The sequence below is a fragment of the Chrysemys picta genome, chromosome 18 (genome assembly GCF_011386835.1).
Source record: "Chrysemys picta bellii isolate R12L10 chromosome 18, ASM1138683v2, whole genome shotgun sequence".
NCBI lineage: Eukaryota > Metazoa > Chordata > Testudines > Emydidae > Chrysemys > Chrysemys picta.
The window spans coordinates 22,852,884-22,869,606 of NC_088808.1; the positions used below are offsets into that span (position 1 = coordinate 22,852,884).

At 40.6% G+C, this 16,723-nt stretch overlaps 1 long non-coding RNA gene across 1 annotated transcript; it reads left to right on the forward strand.

Annotated features, from left to right (window-relative positions):
* The first annotated feature begins 68 nt into the window (after positions 1-68).
* LOC122174086 (uncharacterized) lies at positions 69-14,705 on the forward strand. Its single transcript, XR_006175422.2, has 3 exons — positions 69-204; positions 1,636-1,739; positions 14,566-14,705. It is a non-coding gene; the product is annotated as an uncharacterized LOC122174086 (long non-coding RNA).
* The last annotated feature ends 2,018 nt before the right edge of the window (positions 14,706-16,723 follow it).

Below are 16,723 nucleotides of genomic sequence, written 5' to 3' on the forward strand. Positions count from 1 at the left end.
GCGAATGCCGCCTTGCAAAGTTGACGTAAAGTCCTCTAGTTCCGAGAAGCAGGTGCCTTACCTGAGACCATCGCTCCTTGCGTGAACGGCGTAACCTCGCCTGCCCCCTAGGATTTACGGAGATTCCGTAATTCTGCCGGTTAGGGAAGGCCGAGGCCGCACCTGAGACGGTTTCTTACGTAAACTCCGTAACTCCTCAAAGAGGTCAGTGTCTCTTACGGACTTTCCGTAAGGCTCCCGGCACTGGTGCCGTACCTGAGGGTGCTTTCCTTATGCAAACTCGCTAGCCGCCGCTAGCGTAGGTGATGCTGTGGTGCTTGCGTAACTTTCGTACCAGAGTTGGTGGAATCCCCTCCGCCCTTCCCTTGGTGGTGGGGAGGGAGTCAGTCAGGGGCTGGGGTGGGGGAAGTCAGGGGCGGCAGGTGGGGGTGGGGACAGGTGTGCAGGTAGGTGGGGGCAGGGGTTCTTCATCCTCACCTCAGACCCAGGGAGCTGTTACCACTTCCCCCCTAGAGCAGGAGGCAGAGCAGGCTCCCTTCATCCCCCCCCAGGCATTATTGTCACCAAGTGAGCAAAAACCATGAGCCTGGCTTTAAAAAGGTACAACATTCAACAACAAAAACCTATAAATGTTGGGTTCTTCTTATTTGCTTTCTGTTTCGTGAGCAGGTCAGGGTCCAGCCTTTCCCCACCAACACAAGGGTTAATGACTTTTTGTCTTCCTTAATTAAAGCTTTGCAAATTTAACACCATTAATCTGGGCTTGAATAGGGACTGGGAGTGGCTGGCTCATTACAGATGCAGCTTTTCCTCTCCTGGAATTGACACCTCCTCATCTATTATTGGGAGTGGACTACATCCACCCTGATTGAATTAGCCCTGTCAAGACTGGTTCTCCACTTGCGAAGTAACTCCCTTCGCTCCATGTGTCAGTATATAATGCCTGCATCTGTAACTTTCACTCTATGCATCTGAAGAAGTGAGGTTTTTACCCACGAAAGCTTATGCCCCAATAAATCTGTTAGTCTTAAAGGTGCCACCAGACTCCTTGTTGTTTTAATTAAAGCTGGATTCACCCATAATCACTTGACTGCTAGAGCTGCAACTTTAAGGAAAAAAACCCAAATCATCAGACTCATGGTAAACACGGGAACCTAACCAATACAAAGTCACACTATTGTGCACCAGCCCCTTCATGCAGTTCTCTGTGTACAAGCAATATTTTATAGACCGTTACATTTAAATGTAGAGAGGTGAAAGGGCTTGTCCAAAGCCACACAGTGAGTCAGTGGTAGAGTGAAGAATAAAACTCCCATCCCTCTGCTCCAATCACATGCTGCCTTTCTATGATTTATACCCAATAGATAAATCAATATCAAGTAAGAAAAGTATGTACATTCAGAAGAGAGGCAACACTTCCAGATAAATCCTTCAGCAATTACTCATACACAGATTTCTAGATCAGGTCGTCTCCAGTCTGTATTTACTCTCATAAGGCTTTATAAGACTTTAGCATTTATTGCTCTCCAGTTCTTTCATTGGAATTCAAGACAAACCCCAGCATTCTCTTATTCAAGTCAACCTCTAGCTTTCCTGCAATAATTCTTCCTAACCCAGGTCATTTGTCCATTCTAGAACTTCATGGACAGAATGAACACTTGGGAGTTACCATGATCACTTCAGATGTAGAGCATCTCGATCAAATAACACTGATGTGTCCTTAAAGCTCTGCAAAAACTGTAAGTATGGGTTCTTTTGGGTGCCTGTTTGATGAAAACCATAGGTTTTTGCTTCAGTGGGATTACCATAGGTTTACCCCTAAAACATGAGGCAACCCTAGCCAATATTTTCAAATGAGTGCCTAAAGTTAAGTTCATAAACCTATAATTTGGTACCTAAGTAAGATTTTTCTGAAGATGTAGGAACATCAGTCAGTGGAAATTGTCGGCACCAACTTTCAGGTGCTTACGTGTCTACACACCCAATTTTCAAGATGTTAGCCCATGGTAATAAACTATACTTGGTAAAAATTAAAGGTGACCACTTCTGGAATGGAAGGCATGAAAAGCCAGTCTGCACAGCATACCGCACCACATGGGCTGAGGAGATATTTGACTGAGAAGGACAATGTTTTACACTAGGTGCATGGAGCCCTTGAGCCTTAATCCTGAAAATATTTACAGATGTGCTTAATTTTATGCATTGTGAATAGTCCCATTGAGGTCAGTGGAAATAGTCACAGTGTGTAAAGTTAACCATGGGTGTAAGTCTTTGCAGAAGTGGGATCTAAGCCATCACCCGAGATTTATAGTTGGTTATACCTTTATAAGTCACCTCACGTTTCTGCCATGTAAACTGGGGACAACATTAGAATGTTTGTGGCTTAGAAGAAAAGTAATTACAAGAAATCTCTACCATTGCTTTAAAGTCTGGGGTGAAGATTTTCAAAGCAATGAAAAATATCTGGCTAAACTCCCTGTATTGCTTTAAAAATTTCAGCCTCTGCCTTTTCTAATTCTGTTTTGAGAAGGGACAAGAAAATTGTTGCTAGAAAATCAAGAACTGGTCCAAGGACTTGGTGTGAAGAGATGGTATTTTATTTGAAATTGATGATTGCAGATGAAGACGCAGCAGAAACTCAGATCAGGGAAAGGATATTGGAGGAGATAATGGAATGGAAGGGACAGCAAAAAGAGGGTGGAGTGATTGCACAGAGGAGCAAAAAATGTAGCAAAGAAAGAAAAATCTGCAGGAGACCGTCAATGTGTTTTAGAAAGTGGAGCTTTCACAGAGGTCAGAAAGAGAGATTTTCAGCTAGGATCTGAATTATATGTTCTATGAAATCTCACATTTTTCTGTTGAGTTGCTCTCCCTTGGGCTAGTGCTTTGCCAAGGGCAAAAGCATTGAGGAGAGGGGATTGATGGATTATTTTAGAATACAGGGGATTGCAAGAGCTTTGGTGCTGCAGTACAAGGTTATAAATGTAACAAGGGAAAGAACATCTGAGCTTTGAAAGAAGCCATTTAACATCTTTCTTTAGGGATCTGTGGGGAAAAAGGAAGAAAGTTGCATTTAAAGGTGTAAAGACATTCCAGTGGTGAGGATCTGAGTTACACTACAAGGAGTATTGGCATTAATGAGGGGTTATCATCTTGATACACGTTGAAAGATATAAACTTAACTCTTTTATTGGGGTAGTGTATTGGCATAATAGAGATTTTCTTGCATATGGGTGGCTATACTGGAAGCCATATGCATGCATCTCTGGGCAGAATTTATCTGAAAAGTATCATATAGGGCCTGAACCTGATTTCCTTGCGCATTCAAAAATCAGGGATTTCAGTGGGAATTTTGGGTGCCCAATAATAATACTTCTATAATGCTTTCCATGTTCAAAGCACTGTACAGACAATTAATCCTCCCAACACACTGGTAAGGTAAGTATTATTATTCCCATTTTACAGATGGTGAAACTGAGACAGAAAGGTGAAATGATTTGCCTAAAGCCATACCCAGAATAAGTTGCATAGCTAAGGATAGGCCCTCAACTCTGTGCTCATAACACCAGACCTCACTGTATACAAGGATGGGACATAGGTAATATGGACAGAATAAGAACTGTGATATCCTTGGAGTAACTAAATAAAGATTGAAATGTACCCGTGGCACGAACACAGCCAAATCTGAAGTGTAGGTATTGCCTCTGAAGAAATAGAGTATATGAATTTAGTTTTGAACTTGGATTTGAATTGAAAAGGATAATGGGACTTCCAAAATGTGGAAACGTAAACATTCTAAAGTGTGTGTGTGGGGGGGTGCAATTAACTTTTTCTGAATATTCTGTTGTGCCTTGTTCTGTCTGTTTCGATCTCTTGGATTGTCAGATCCTCAAGGAAGGGACTGTCAGGTTTTTAGATTATTACTTAGGTTTTATACTGCAACAAGTATGTAATTGGAATCTAACCAATTATAACTAAGAGTAACACACAAATCTAAGATGCTAATGCAGGGAGAGAGGATCAAAGAAATAGTCTCAGGAGATTTTGGATGCTTACACAGATGTATTTTGAACAAGTGCATGTGTCTGTCTGAAGTTACAGCAACACAGGAAGATTTCACTACATGGTTTTTAGGAGTAACCAAGCTCAAAGAATATTTTAGAAGTCCTAGGAAATGAGGCAGATATCGTAAACAAAAACAACATTAATGAACACATCTAGTGACCATATCATATTTGAAGTTATCCTTGGAACATGTTTAAATGTAGTGTTTCAGAAGTGGTAATTAAAAACACACACTCACTCACACTCTCTCTATCTCTCTCTCATTCACACTAAAAGTTAACATTAAATGGAAATTTAAATAAGTTGATTGGAACCAACTGCTACCTGGGGTGTGTGCAGAGGGGAATACGAGAGATTTAATATCAAAAAGGAGAGTATGAGTCAGAAGAGTTAAAAGTGTAAATAAGTGTGAATTTTTTTAAAATGTAAAACTCAGAAATACAGATGGATGATTTATTACGAAATGATCAAATAATAATAGTTCCTGTATAATGCTATACAGAATCCAACTGCTGAACAAACATTAACTAATGCTTGTGGTACTCCTGTAAGGCAGATAAATATTATCACCATTTTATAGTTGTAGAATAGACACAAAGTGGGGTTCCAGAGTGAGTCTTGAGATTAGAACTCAGGAGTTCCTGGCTCCCAACTTTGTGCTCAGATAATGCTGCTTCAAATAGTAAAGGACTGATAAAAGTTTAACAAAATGCATATTAGTGCAAAAAACACAAACCCTTAATAATGCAAAAATCTGAACAACTTTGTGTTTCTGTTCTTTGTCACTTTAGAAAACAGAGAACTAGACATTATGTCTAGTAGACATTCTAATTTACTTGGAAGTCTGGAACTTTTATTTCCTAAACTCACTAGCATAACAAAATGCATCAAACTATGCCCAAATCTTACTCATGTGAGTAGTCCCATTGAAAGCAGTGGACCTGATTTTGAACTTGTTGAATTCAATGGGACTACCTGCATGTGTAAGGCAATCAGCAGAGTTCAGCCTTGTGAGTTGGTTTGATTAGCCTAATGCAGAAGAAATGATTCCATACGCTGTATATCTGATGCAGAAATTCAACTACCAATAATAAGTAAAAGATAGAGACAGGGCAGCAGCTGGTGTATATGACCAATTTATGAAACCATTTTCATGAGGACCAGGAAATAACAAAAAGGCAGAGGATAGAAAAGGGGCTTTATAGTTGCTGCTTGTCACTGATTTTATGTTTGGAGGCAATGAACCAGACAGTGAAATCTGCAGTGAGGCAGCCCCAAGGGTCAGCATACAGTGTATGATATAACAACAGCTACAAATACTGTAGTGAAGACTAAATGGCTATTAGCTATAATAAAGGGCGTGGGGGAAACACTAAGTGAGCAAGTATGATATGTAATCCATCAAATTTTAAGGGCTTGTTTGTGTTTATCTACAATGAGAAGATTCAAACAGAGTTTAGGAGAAGAGGCGTTTTTAATGTATTCTTCTTTATAAAAAAAGGAAACTCTATTTATGAGGCTGATACGTTGTCCAGTGACCCAGTTCTTTACAGATTCCAAGTTCTGCCTTCAGACTCTTGTACGCAATTCTCACTAAAGCTAATAGGATATGTATTGTATCTGAGGGCAGAGTTTGGTCCAGAGATTGAGTTAAAGTGCTGAAAGTACAATTCCAAATGGGGCTTTTTCAGGAAGATTATAAAGCCTGTGCCTAACTTTAAGCACGTGAGTAGTCCAGTAGACCTCACAAGGACCAGGAAATAACAGAAAGACCAAGGAAGGGAAAAAGGGCTTTGTTACATGCCATCTTGCTAAATTCAGGCCCCCAATTCAGGAAAATACGTAAGCATCTGCTTAACTTTAAGCATATGAATAATCCCATTGGCATTCCATAAATTTAAATGGGACTACTCATATGGTTAAAATAAGGCACGTGCTTAAATACCTTCCTGAACTGGAGCCTGCAATTAGAAAGATGGTAAGCCAAGTGCTCATATGCAAATGCAAAGATCTTGGAAGAAAATTTCAGTAAGGCATGACAGATCTACCTGTCTTTAATGGCACAGTCAACAAAAAGTTGGTTGCAATAACAACACACTAGAAAATAATTTCTGAGGCAACTTTTCCAACTTATAACTCTTTTAAGTTATAGAAAAGTAGAACAAGATAAGTTTGGAGAAAGAAGTCACTAAGAAACCAAAGGGGAGGAAGAAAGCAAATGGGGACAGAAAAAGAATGTAGAAAGTACGTGAGTCAGATGTCGCCAGGCTTTATATAGAAAAGCCCCACAGAGAGCAGAAGGTGAAAAGTCACTAACTACAAGATTTGAAATAAAGGATTACAATATAAGCAGTCACAGAGAGCAGGGGAATAAGTGGAGGGTGGATGAAAGCTGCATTCAGGAAGAGAGAATATTAAAAAAAAAAAATCAGATGAACGGTCACCCCACAGAGTAGTAGAAACCAAAGGGATTGAAAATACAATTGCAAAACTATACTTAAAAACAAAAAGAAGAAGAAGAAGAAGAAAAGGGGGGGGGGAGGAAAAATATAGAAGGAAACATTCTATCATTGGAGTGATTGGGGAAGAGGAAGCAGTGAGGATTCAGCAAATAAAGTTGGATTGAACTTTCTCTTCATATCAGTAGCTGTGTTCTTTCTAGAGGGCATAGAAAGAGGAGTCACAAACCATAGGAAATGCAGAAGAGATGGATGAGTTTTGAAATATCCACTACTTATGTTTACAACATTGCCCACTAGAGCACTGCTTGTGTATCATAGAAGTCACTGTTTATAACTCCTTTTACGGTCATACTGTTTTGTTGGGGCACATTTTCAAGCAATTGTTCCTGAGAAATGAGAGAACCTTTCTATTAACAAATCTCAATTAGTCAACAAACTCACAAGTGCCACTAATTGTGGGGAATCTATCCCCATCCACTTATATTTTCCACAAGGACTTGTCATGCTGGATGAAATGTCCTGTGAATGGATACTTCTCAAAGTCTGAAGTGCACTGCTTTTGACCATTTAAAATATTGCTTCTTATTATCACTTTTCTAAAGATGGACAAACGAAGGCCTGGTCTACCCCTTACATTTAGGCGGAGGTAGTAAAAATCCACATTGGGGGTTAGGTTGGCATAGCTATGTTGCTAAGGGGTGTGGATTTTTCACACCCCTGAGAGACAACTCCATCAACCTAATTTTTTTTTTTCTGGCATGCTGTGATCAGCTGAAGTGCTCTTGCACAAGTCCCTAGTTTTGAGGGTCTGAGTGCTAGTGGCAGGGTGTTTTCAACACGGAGAAGCTGTAAATCTGGACTTCAGTTTCCCAGGTGCTTGACCAGTCTGAACTTCAGGGCTTGGTACTAAACACACTGGTTCACTCAGGATTTTTGCTTGAGTGGGTGATTGTCAGGTTAGTTTGTTTATAGTTTATTATTTTATAACACCAAAAAGTGTATAACCCTGGGTGCTCTACAGAATAAGTGCAAAGACAACATGTTGAAGTCATAAGCCGTTCTCCCTTCCATCCCAGAAAAGCAATCTGGATTTAGCATGGAAAGTCTAAGACACCCTAGCTACATCAGTGTTGCCAGGCTTGTCTTTGTTATAACCTAGTTTCATCCCACTCTACCACCTGTTTGCCACTATCAAAAATAAATGTGGTGTGCTCAGCAAGTAGGGGAGAAACGTTGTAGTGAATATTTGCTTAATCAGATGCCTGATTTTTTTTCCAGGCCTGTATATCTTAAGGATTCTTCTTCTCCTCTCCTATTGTGGAACTAGATTTTTAAAAAATGTGGATATCCTATTGTGTGCCATGCTTGTTCATAGAAGGGCAGTGTCATGACTCAGGGTACATACACTGCTGTAAAAAATGATTGCAGAGGACTCTGTTAATGAAGATGCCATGTATTATTAGCCGTCATTCCCGCAAAGACTGATGATACTGATCCTTGATAGTACTCTTCAGTCTCTCCTGGCTCAAGTCAACAGATACTATTCATGAAAAGCCCAGAGTTCACTCATAAGATAGTAGCAAACGTTACCCATGTCCTGTTGGTGGGCATGCCAAGCCATCTCTCTGCATACCAGCTTTGTCAGTCCGCATCCACGTCTGTCAAGGTACTCTTACAAATCTGCATAGTAACATGAAACAAGGAAGGGTTTCCACAGCTGAAAGAGTTGAAAACTGAAGACGCTGTCAAACTATTAACTTTCAATGAGAATCCAATTGAAATTAATAGTAAGGACAGGATGCTGATGGGCCACCTGGCATCTCCAAATCCTTAACATCCCTAAGTTTTAATTTGGAAAAACAGGGCCCTGATGTACCAGCAGGCCTTTACTGTTTCTCTCTTCTTGTTGAGGAAAGCTTCTAGAGTTTTCTCTTCACCTATGGCACCCTAGCAGGACTTAGGAAGTTAATGTTGGGAGTTGTAGGGCATCTGTACTACTCAGCCTGTCTGTGCAGAGAAAGGCAATAGCAAGAAGCTTCTGCATTGGCGTATGGATCTGGTGAGCCTGAGGCTGCAGGTTCTTCCACAGTGTTTTGTAGGTACTTGCTTTAGGCAGTCAGGATTCCCATCATTAAGTAATGGTATTAAGCTTCTCATGACCGACCCCTTGTCCACAACTCCCTTTTACCCATTTGAATACTTTTCTAAACAGGGCAGGGGAGAATAGTAATGTATCGCTCTACTGTAAATGTCCAGAAAAGGGCTGGACTGTATGGATAAGCATTTGGATTGTTTACGAGCACTGTCTTGAGCCTCTGTAAGTGTATTAAATTGTAATGCACAATTTTAAGTAAATGGTTTGATTGTTTTAATCATGGGAACCCTGAATAATTTACATTTGTGGTCAGCAGTCAACCGCTTTATCTCGACAGTGGTGTAAATCAACATGGTCAGTGTTTACTGAACTAACAAGAGAAGAGAGATAATGAATTAAACCGGAAACCTGGCCATCTTTTGTATCACATGGACAGGACACTATGGGGAGGCTTGTGCATATGGCAAGGAGGCAAATACCTTTGGGAATATTTGTGTCCTTATTAAAGGGCTGATTGTATAGTCAAGGGGCTATTTTTCCGAGGAGGGATGCAAATAGGGCAGAGAAGGAAAGAGCGGAGGATTGTGTGTGGGGGGGGTCATCAGGGTCCCACAGTGAAGTGGTCCACTAGCCTTTCTCCTCTGCTTTGAAGGTTAGGGTTGAAACGCTGTCATCGTTCCAAAGGGAAAACAACTTGGGTGGTCTCCATATTGCTAACCTATGGCCTAATTAACAGGACTGGGCCTCTTTTGAAAAGAGGCCCTTGAATAGAAGGGGTTTTCCAGGTCAAGGCTGAAAGCAAAATATCCCCTATAACATGAGCCTCTGTACTGCACCCATATTTTTCTAAATGATTTGGCTCATCTTTAATGTTTATGCTGCTTTCTAAAATAAACCCAGCTTCCCTCCCTGCGGGTGTTGAATTTAACATCAATAATTAGTGGGCTTTTTCATCTCTAAATGTTAATTTCTCTGTTTTCAATCTGTTTCTGGTATAAAAAGTTTTTATTTTCACTGATTTTTTTTTTCATTATTTTTTAAGCCGCATGTCCCTTTCCTCCATCCCATGTACATTTCATTTTGTACAGGTTTGTTCCTTTTTTGATAGAAGCAAGGGGTGAGCGTTAATCAGTGACCCTGAAATCCTAGCTAAGGGTTGAGTGGTGGTAGTTGGCATTATAGTCAGAGTAGAGAAGTCCTTTTGCCCAGATCTGTTTTCATCAGTGGGAAGTGGAGAGATGTCAGGGGACCCATTTGAAAAAAAACAAAACAAAAAAAACCCACCTTGAACCTTGCAGGATTGGTTCCTACATTTTTAACTTTTTTTTTTTTTATGGTCTATTCAGAGTTTGAAGGCAAACATACATATTAAACCTCATAGTTCTAAACAGAAATAGAAATTATTATGCATTTTTGCTATGTATGCATATTTTATGCATATTTTGCCATGTGTATAATATAATGTGTGTGTACATAGAAATGCCTTTCTCTGATTGCTCTTTGCTACATGCTTTTGAGGCTGCTAGAATCCCCTTTCCTCATTAGTTGTGCAGGAGGTTTTTATTAACCAGTTGAATAATTCCTATTCAACTGCATTGTTATCCTCTCTTGCTTGTATGATTATCATAGCTGCCTCTCAGCAGTTCTGCCTCCTGTGCCCTCTGGTATCTCTTGATGTGCAGCTTTAACTTAACAAATAAATGTAAAAAGCATATTAAATACGGATGATGAGAGAGGTATGATTTTTTATTTATCCTGCTTACTATTTGATGACCTAAATGTTTTCAGCTCCTCTAATTACTTATTTAAGACCTATTGATTTCTCAGGTTTCTGCTGGGAGGCCTTGCGGAATTCTCTGTCACACAAATAGCATTATAGCTGCCTGCAAATTAAGGCAAGCAGACAGAATGCTGTAGCATTGCAATAACCAGGCAGAAGGCTTATTTTAACCCAAGTTCCATGTGAAATATTTATGTACTGATTTAAATACTAAAGAGCTGGTATCCACACAGCAGTGAAAATACAACTATATCTCATCCAGCAGCTGCATCTTAGACCTGGGACTTCCCCAGCTAATCCCCCTGCATTCATCTTGGTGGCCTAGAGGGTTAGTGTTCTGTACAAAGGACAGAGGTTTGAGTCCTAGTGCCAGTCTCTTGCTCCCCAGATTACCTTGAACAAGATGGGTAGTTCTGTTGATGTCAGTGGGATTATTCATGTGACTAAAGTTAAATATGTTCATAAGTGTTTGTAGAATTTGGGGCTTAAGTAGTGAATGTCTTAGAAGTGGGGCAAAAGTGCTTCCCACTCTTCCGGGATAACTGGACGCGCTGTGGCTATCAAGGTTTGATGTGAAAGTAAAAGTCATAATGTGTGGTGCTGTTTTGCTGACCCTTGAGCTGTATACTGGACAGAGGTGCTAAGACAAATATTCATTATAATTTTTCTAGGGCTTCACTCAACATCTATGCATATCACTTTTCTAAGGGTACATCTAGACAGCAGCTGATTGTCCATCAGAGCTGAAAATTACACATAGGCACACAAGTTAGTGTGCTAAAAATAGCAGGGTGGCCCCGGCCGTAGCAGCGGTGGCATCCCCACACAAGTACTTACCTAGGGTCTTGGACAGGATTGTACATGGGTGGCTAGCCTGTGCTTCTGCAAGTATGCTGCTATTTTTAGTAAACTAGCTCAATCAAAACTAGTGTTTGTACATCTATTTAAGCTTGAAATTACACCTCCAGCTGCAGTGTAGATGTATCCCAAGAGAAGACCATTTCAGTTTTGTTATGCGGGACTTCTGTGTAAAGAATTCCTGTGTGGGCCTGGACTCAGTGAAATGCTTCTTAGAGAAGCTTTACTCAGGTGAAGTATTAAAGTACTTCCACTGACCTGCAGAGAAGCCAAGGTCTATTATCTGAATCTTTTCGGGGGATAAGAGGTGAGTTGTTGATGGACCTTTTCCAGAGAACAATGGAAGGGACAAAAGGATGAGAATATAGGAGCCTATGGCTAGCTGAACAGCACTTAGTGGAGGCTTCTGGTTCTCTTATTTTGGAGATTTGGAGTGCAGGCATCAAGTTCTGTTTTGACCAAGCTGAACAGGGAGACGGATTAACTTAACTTGGAGGCCTCTACGAGGTTCTTTATTATTCAAGCCACCACTTCCAGGTCAAAATAATCCATACCACAGAGTTTATGAGAGAAGCAGTTAGCCCTAATAATACAATGATGACTTGTCTCTCCAAAATCATATATAGAAGAGCGAGTCAACTGTGTCACTAGGCTTCCATAAAGCTGGAGGCTGCCTTCCCTCCCCTGCTTGATTGTTTGGAAGTTTTGTCCCTCCACCCTTTACTTTTACTATGTAATTCTATGTTTTTGTGTGTGAAAGGTACTAAACAGAGAACTCCAGGTAACAGTGGGCCCTAACAAAGTTGAGAAATGGAGTGCTCTGAATCTTGTTATTCCTGCTTCCTTAAATGAAATCTACAGAAGAGTCTGAGTCTTCCACACAGAGGAGAAGATGAAAATAGCTGTGTATGTGAAGGGTCTGTTTTCGATGCATCAGTAGGAGTTGTGTAATATGGGGGAAAATAGATCACATCTTCTGAGGAAGTTTCAGGGAAGCCACATATTGATATATGTGGTGATTGGAACAGGCAACTGGATCCCTAGATTACAGGATTCCAGTCTCAACTCTATTATTTATTTTTGGTGAGTGACCTTGGTTAACTTACCTGACTCTTCTGTTTCTCAGTTCATCCTGTCTATGAAAGGGGGATAATAATACCGATCTTACGGAGGGTTTTTGAGGCTTACTTAATTAACGCTTGTAAAACCTCTTTGGCTATAGGGTGACCAGACAGCAAATGTGAACAATTGGGATAGGAGGTGGGGGGTAATAGGAGCCTATATAAGAAAAAGACTAAAAAATCAGGACTGTCCCTATAAAATTGGGACATCTGGTCACCCTATTTGGCTAATGGATGCTAAAACAGTCCAAATGATCATTGGGAAGGAGCAATAGTCTGTTTCTGTAGCTTCAAGATTTCAGTGCTGTTGGAGCAAACCATACTCCACATCAGACCTGTTTTTGTTTGTTTTGTTTTTGTTTGCGTTTTTTGTGTGTGTTCAAGATCAGCCTTCCTTTTTAGTTCATTTTCCCTTTCAGGCAAGAATGTTTGCTTAGAGCGTGTTGGAAATGCCTGGTGTTTTGATAGCACCCATCTGACTGATGAGGCGTTTCATCCTTCTTTTTCTAATAAAAATCCAGGAACTTTCTTCTAAGATTCTGCAGCGGTTCCTTTTCATCTCTGATCAGAAACTCACATTTAACCTTAACTTGAATAATTTCCCCACTCAGTATAATAAATAATGAAATGTGATTTGTATAGAACAAGCAGTATTTTCGAAGGATAATTTCCTATTGAGAATTTTTCTTTGTGGGGAAAGCTGATTAGGGGTGTCATAGTTGGAATGGCAGGGGTGTGTTCATAGCAGGAAATACTCATGTGGAATTGGGGTTTTATGTTGTGCAAAATGAAACGGCTTGTAAACAACTGTAAAATTTCAGTTGGGGAAGGGGGAAAGCAAAAGATTTTTCTCGTTTTATTTCAGCTCTGCTGCATTTTTGCATCTTGCAGTCAGTAGCCAACCTGCATATCAGCACTCCCACAGGATAACAATCTTCCAGGCTTATGTTGCTTGTACCCTGAAGCACAGCTGCTCTTCCCTTGGGACATGCAGAATGCAGTCAACACTACTTCTCTATTCTGCAATCACTAATTGATGTGTGGCTTGGTAACTTCCAGCAAGGTCACAGAACTGGCAGCTCCAAAAGCAAAGTGTCCTACTGAAAATTTAAAGGGAAACAGCAGGGATATTTAAAATGGTGTCATGCTAATTTTCTCCTTTAGGAAAAAAAATCAATCAGTATGTTAACTGTAAGTGCTCACTTTTTACTGACGCAATAATCCAAGATTTGGCAACAGTGCTGATGTTAGTGAGAATGCAAAAGCTTTCTCATCTGTCAGTCTTCTCCTCTGGGTTTGTGTGTAATAACCTATTGTACAGAAATGCTGCATTCTCTCTCCATGTGATGCTGCTTCTCTCTTGTCTTCCATTCTAATAGGGCCTCAGCACTCTAATTATAGTTCAAATTTTTAAAGGTGAAAAGAGTATTTTTAAGCAAGTGTAATTTGACCTTTTCAAGATTTCTTTCTTTACAGATTACTTGTTCCCATGCTGGCACTGAAAGGCACTCATGGTGTGTCTTTGTAAGAGGGCTGCAAAACAGACATTCTGACTTCTGAGAGCTGACATTCTGATTAATCAGGCACTTGATTATCTGAAAGATGATGGAAATTCATAAAAACTAAACTGTCATTTGCCAAACGCCACAGTCTGTGTTACAAGAAATATTGCAAATATGTCACTAGTTAAACACTATGCAAAAAGTGCTCACTGCCTTTGATATAATGGCTTCTGTTATAATAATGCTACCTTTTAACACTGAATGCTGGCAGCAGCACCCAGAGGGTATTATTACAATGAGAATGACCTGTTTTGCAGCTCCAGACCACGTTGTCCCAGTGTCAGAGTTCTGAAGTTGTAGTTTGAGCCATTTTAAGGATATTTACTGTTTAAAGAAAACTGGGTGCAAATTATTTCCAGCCTGGAAGATGAAGGGATGGCTTAGCAGTCCTAACCTCCAGGTTTGAAATACGCTTGTAAGCCTAGGTTCAAATCACCTCATCCCTTCTGAGTTAGACAAGTTAAGTATCATGCCATTTAAGAAGAGATTTTCATAGGCACAAAGGGCAGTTAGGTGCCCAATTCCCCTTTGTGCCTTTGAAAACATCCCCTTTAATGTTTGGGGAGTTTTCAGCCGAAACCTTAAAAAAACAAGGTCTTCTCTGTTCTGCTGGGCTTTACAGATTCAACTCGGACTCCCCCTGCCAGAAACAGAGGATGGAACCTTCAAGGGATATGGAGAAAGAGGGGCAGCCTACAGCTGGTTGGGAGGCGAAGGAGATCTGATCCTCAGGTGTTTAGTGGAAACTGATCTTTCTAAGGATTTTCAAGTGTGGAGGGCTGAATGCCTTTCTAAGGATTGTCTTCAGCATTGTTCTTTCAGGATGAGAGCAATGAGTTGGAGAATGTTGCTGAAGCAGCAAAACTGTTGCACAGAATGCAAGAAAAACGAAAAGGTGCCTTCCCTCTAAATTGAAGTGGAGCAGGATGCTGGCTTTAATTTTTTATTAAGAAGAAAAAGCTGTACCTTCAGATTTCATATGGGAGCTGCCTCTACTCGTTCCGGGAGGAATGCATTGCATTTAACTCTTAGAGCCCTGAGATCTGGTGCATGCCTTCTTGGCCCTGAGGCATAGATGAATATATTCACTGTGTGATGCAATCCCACCATAATGCCCAGTTTGACATCCTCTGCCTTTCCCCTCTGTTTAAACCTCCTGATATCCTCTCCATGTGTCCCCCATGTGCTTACAAATGTTAACTTACTGATGAATACCCCATGAATAAACCATGACAAGTGACCCACCCTGAGTTTTGTCACAGATGCTGTCCCTTTACTGCGATGCTGATCCCTTTAGTAGCTCACCAGCCCACCATCCAGATCCCTCTCTGAGCTGCCAGATCTTCACCTCCAAAGTACTGTGTTTTTCCCCTTGTAAGTCCCCACCATTTAAGAAAGGCAAATCCTGTGGTTCTGTCCCACTTGATCACCTGCTGTTGGTGCCTTCTGCTATTCTCTACCTGCTCACAGATACCCAGTCCTGAGCACACTCATTGTACAATGCATCACCTTCCCTGTTGCTCCAATTCCTGATTTTCCTAACACTGGAAATTCCAGATGTCCTGAAATTAGGTGTAATTTTGAAGGTTAAAGAACTTGAATGCTTTCCAAAGGTCCAGAATTCAAGCCCTTTGCTTTTCAGAGAAGTCTCTTATTGTCAGCTCTCAAAACACAGACATACTAAGGCACTAACCTCAGCCAAATCTGCATTTTTCTTTGTTGACAACCTGGCAGACTTGAAATCTCTGGCAGCAGTTGTCTCTGGTGTTATGTACTGAACCAGATTTGATTAGATGAGCTCTAGGATCCAGGTGGGTATTGCTAACAATAAAATTCAAGCTCCAAACTGAATCTTCTGTAATGAAGATGCTAGTTTACTCTGTGATGCCTTGGTAAATGGTACAAACCCAGTATCCGTGAACATGGATTGCTGTGGAGAACTGGACAGTGTTCAAGCAAAAAAAAGACCTCTCTTAGGAAGAGAATGAATTTTGGACATCATTTGTACTATGAATGTCACCCATGAAAAAATTACAGGCTCAACTGTATTCAGCACCTGCAAGACGTTTCTCTGTAGGAGCCTATGACCAACAACTGATTAAATATACTCAAAACACCTTCATCAAAACAAAGTATCATTTATTCATCTAAAGGTACATAGCATTCAGAGGAGCAAATTAAAACAACCAATGCCTTCATGCCCAGGTCCTACCTGAACTTTATCCTTTCTTTGCAAGTTTTGGTAAATTCCATTCAGCTCAGACACTCTTCCAGACTTCTCTGCCTCTCTGTCTCTCCCGCAGCATCTCCCCCAAGCGACTGCTGCCCATTTATCCCTCTGTCCACCTTACTCTCGAGGCAGGGGGTTTTAAAAAGAGGGCCAGGAAAAACACATGAGATTTTATAGACAAAATGGCAACAGCTGCACAGATCATCACAGCACAAAATGACATGAAGACACTGTATAACATCATTAGATAGTTGTCAGGAAGAAGAACAAGCAGAGCTGACCAGTCTAAGATAATGAGGGTAATTTAACAGTGAAGTCATCAGAACAATTAAATATATGGAGGGAGTACTTTAGTCAACTACTGATTGGAAAGCCAGTGGCCAGACACAGGGGAGGGAGACGATCTGGACCTCAAACTAAGACCTATCACTAGAGTAGAAGTAGAGAGGCCAGTAAAAATAAGTTAAAAAGTGGAAAGGCACCAAGTCCGGACAACATTCCAGTGGATATCCTTAAGGCAGACTTGAACACAAGTAGACATTTTGAAAGG